Source organism: Ceratina calcarata, unplaced genomic scaffold, assembly GCF_001652005.2.
Source record: "Ceratina calcarata isolate Rehan_Ccalc_2016 unplaced genomic scaffold, ASM165200v1 scaffold3513, whole genome shotgun sequence".
Classification (NCBI taxonomy): Eukaryota; Metazoa; Arthropoda; class Insecta; order Hymenoptera; family Apidae; genus Ceratina; species Ceratina calcarata.
This window is the reverse complement of record NW_017158076.1, coordinates 1-3,900: the sequence shown is the minus strand read 5'-3', so window position 1 is coordinate 3,900 and position 3,900 is coordinate 1. Positions and strand designations below refer to the sequence as shown.

The following is a 3,900-nucleotide window of genomic DNA, read 5'->3' as shown; positions in this document are numbered from 1 at the left end:
CACACATTAAGTTGGGGTCATTGCTTTGTTTAATTAGTATTGAAAGTTCGAAATTTAATTTATGTAAAGAGCTATTGGAGTTATCTGTCAGAATAGTTTAGGTTATGTTGGATTTCAATAAGTACCACTTACATATGCCACGCGCATTGTAGATCCTTGGGTAGCAGGATAAATTAACTGTTGGATAGCATCAGGATGCATCATTTGAGTTAGCCAATAGAACATTACATCGCATGCATGTTTTCCATTGCGAATATCATTGTGTCTGTTCTTGGTTATCGCTGTTGTATATTGGAGCATGCACATTTGCAGAAGGTGGCCTCTAGCTATTAAGATAATCATATTGTAGCTATTTACGTAATTTAATTGGTTTAATATTTATAAACTATTGTGTAAATTCTTATGTATTTCTAACCTTGTTGTGACTATTATAGAATCTTAATTATTTGCAGATACGCTGCTTGTTCGCAGTCTGCCTGATGCTTGCTTATTGGAATTTAGCTTGCTTACACGTGAAAGTTATGCTTCTTGTTTTCTATAGATTGTGGTAAGATCCAGATAGTACACTGGCTAACTTTCGCACTAGAGCGATATTTGCTTGGTGCACTTTAATTTTAGAAAACTTTCCACTGGCGTCTCGCATGGGTTATGTATATATTACAGGAAACTGATTTTTCAGTTGCGTCACATGTTGAGTTTATATATTAACGTACGGGTTGACCGAGACTCGTATCATAATCACCTGGCTACATCATGTGACGCATTGACAGTTTGGGCTGTAAGAATTATTGAAGGTTATATAATCTGTCGAAGTAATTTAGGTTGTGAAAGGTATCGAGCAATGCACTTACATATGCCATGCGCATTATAAGATCTTGAAACAGGTAGAGGCCAGTTAGATTATTAGTTATAGGGTAGCTATTATACATTGGAGCATGCGCATTTGCACAAGGTGACTTCTATCTATTAAAATAGTCTCATTATTATTTTACTTAGAAAAAATTTTTAGATCCTGTATAATTCTTATGCAATCCTGACCTTGTTGTGACTGTTGTAGCAACTTGATTTTTCTCAGGTGCACCAATTTTACGATATGCCTGGTACTTGCTTTTAGGGTTCAGTTTAGTTATGCGCATTAGTTGCATCTCGTGTTTTTATAAATTGCGATGATATCCATGTGATATACTGTCTATCTTTTCACTAGAGCAATTTTTTTTCATCTCGCCTAGATTTTAAGACCCATCGTTGTTGTCTTGCATGATTAGTTACCTGTTTTAGGAGTCCGAATTTTAATTGCGTCACATGTTAAGTTTGTAGGTTAACGTACGGGTTGCCGGTACTACGCACTCTGCATCAATAGCAGGGGAGGACTAAGGGTTTTTAGTGTTTATTCTCTGCGCGAGAAGACGCTGATGGCGCTGTATAGACAGCCATCGTGTTGAGAGATCTCATTGGGTGTAATCATGTTACGTCAAAGGATTTTAGCCAATAAGAGCAACCGCGCTTGCGCCGTTAATTTTCCGTGCTAATTTCAGCACCATTGGCTATCGTAGCTAATGACGCATTTTTATAGCTGATGGCGTAAAATTCAAAAGGAGTTTTGGAGTTTCATGATAGGATTGGGTATATTATTATTATAAAAAGCACTGAATATATCATGTAAATAGGTTAAAATAGGGAACTGGTAGCCTTCTTCCAGTATTTAACACTTGTCGTGAGTAAATAACAGGAGAAGCGATGNTTGCGATGATATCCAAGTAATATACTGTCTATCTTTTCATTAGAGTAATATTTGTTTATCTCACAAGATTTTGAGACCCATCGTTGGTGTCTTGTATGGTTAGATGCCTATTTTAGGAGTCCGAATTTTAATTTTTAATTTTAACTGCGTCACATGTTGAGTTTGTAGGTTAACTTACGGGTTGCCGGCACTACGCACATTGCATCGATAGTAGGAGAGGACTAAGGGTTTTTAGTGTCTATTCTCAGCGTGAGAAGACGCTGATGGCGCTGTATAGCTAGTCATCGTGTTGAGAGATCTCATTGGGTGTAATCATGCTACGTCAAAAATTCTAGCCAGTAAGAGCTACCGCGCTTGCGCCGTTGATTCTCCGTGCTAATTTCGGCACCATTGGTTATTGGAGCTAATGATGCATTTTTATAATTGATGGCGTAGAATTCAAAAAGGAGTTTTGGAGATTTACGATAGAACTGAAAGTATTATTATAATACATACTGAATATGTCGTGTAGATAGACTGAAATGAGGAAGTGATTCCATTCTTTCAGAGTTTGATTCTTATTGTAAGTAGACATCGTAGGAGAAGGCGCGTCGTTATAGCTTTATAGATTGGTTATTGCTTTATGTCGTACTCAATGATTTGGTGCATCTAATTTGTTACTTTTAAGACTATATGTTAAATTTAATTGATATTGTTATTGTAGAACTATTTTGTGATATAAGAGTTACTAAGGTTATATAATCTGTCAAAGTAATTTAGGTTATGTTAGGAATCGAGCAGTGCACTTACATATGCCATGCGCAATATAAGACCTTGAAACAGGTAGAAGCCAGTTAGATTATTGGTTGTAAGGTAGCCATTATACATTGGAGCATGCGCATTTGCACAAGGTGACTTCTATCTATTAAAATAGTCTCATTATTATTTTACTTAGAAAAAATTTTTAGATCCTGTATAATTCTTATGCAATCCTGACCTTGTTGTGACTGTTGTAGCAACTTGATTTTTCTCAGGTGCACCAATTTTACGATATGCCTGGTACTTGCTTTTAGGGTTCAGTTTAGTTATGCGCATTAGTTGCATCTCGTGTTTTTATAAATTGCGATGATATCCATGTGATATACTGTCTATCTTTTCACTAGAGCAATTTTTTTTCATCTCGCCTAGATTTTAAGACCCATCGTTGTTGTCTTGCATGATTAGTTACCTGTTTTAGGAGTCCGAATTTTAATTGCGTCACATGTTAAGTTTGTAGGTTAACGTACGGGTTGCCGGTACTACGCACTCTGCATCAATAGCAGGGGAGGACTAAGGGTTTTTAGTGTTTATTCTCTGCGCGAGAAGACGCTGATGGCGCTGTATAGACAGCCATCGTGTTGAGAGATCTCATTGGGTGTAATCATGTTACGTCAAAGGATTTTAGCCAATAAGAGCAACCGCGCTTGCGCCGTTAATTTTCCGTGCTAATTTCAGCACCATTGGCTATCGTAGCTAATGACGCATTTTTATAGCTGATGGCGTAAAATTCAAAAGGAGTTTTGGAGTTTCATGATAGGATTGGGTATATTATTATTATAAAAAGCACTGAATATATCATGTAAATAGGTTAAAATAGGGAACTGGTAGCCTTCTTCCAGTATTTAACACTTGTCGTGAGTAAATAACAGGAGAAGCGATGCGTCGTTATAGATTTTATAAATCGACTATTATTTTATATTGTGATCGGTGATTTGGTGCAGCTAACCTGTTACTTTAAACTATAAGTTGGACTTAATTGACATTGTATAGACTATTTTGTGTTGTGTTTAGGGGAATAATAGAATAATTAAGTAATTACCATGGATCCAGTTGATTTTATACCATTGGAACATTTCGTAATTACTTGGTTGCATCATGCGCCGTATTGGTAATTTAGACTGCAAGAATTATTATAGCTATGGTTAACTAATATGTGAGAGTAATTACTGTAGGTTAGGCTCTGTTATTAGTATAGAATTAGTATTTTTACTTGCGTTTCAGCAGCTTAGTCGTTTACTATTATAGAGATATCACGCGTAGTACTATTTACAGGTTATGATACACGACTGGTATATTTGGTGTCTTGTTGAGCATGCGTGCGGATGTACGCATGCGAGTTATGTAATTGCGGTAGATTGATG

General features: G+C 36.4%; 2 long non-coding RNA genes across 8 annotated transcripts; both read right to left on the bottom strand.

The window, feature by feature from the left end:
• Positions 1-128: 128 nt before the first annotated feature.
• On the bottom strand, positions 129-1,731 carry LOC113464406 (uncharacterized). Of its 2 annotated transcripts, none has more exons than XR_003389262.1 (4): positions 1,039-1,731; positions 852-963; positions 416-776; positions 129-326 (listed from the first exon to the last, which is right to left on the bottom strand). It is a non-coding gene; the product is annotated as an uncharacterized LOC113464406 (long non-coding RNA). The 2 variants fall into 2 exon arrangements; XR_003389263.1 differs by having other exon boundaries at positions 852-959.
• A 17-nt stretch (positions 1,732-1,748) lies between these two features.
• Positions 1,749-3,894, bottom strand: LOC113464405 (uncharacterized). Of its 6 annotated transcripts, none has more exons than XR_003389258.1 (5): positions 2,718-3,894; positions 2,531-2,642; positions 2,237-2,409; positions 1,920-2,144; positions 1,749-1,848 (listed from the first exon to the last, which is right to left on the bottom strand). It is a non-coding gene; the product is annotated as an uncharacterized LOC113464405 (long non-coding RNA). The 6 variants fall into 6 exon arrangements; XR_003389259.1 differs by having other exon boundaries at positions 2,237-2,400; XR_003389260.1 differs by lacking the exon at positions 2,237-2,409 and having other exon boundaries at positions 1,920-2,211; positions 2,718-3,252; positions 3,579-3,894.
• Positions 3,895-3,900: the final 6 nt, after the last annotated feature.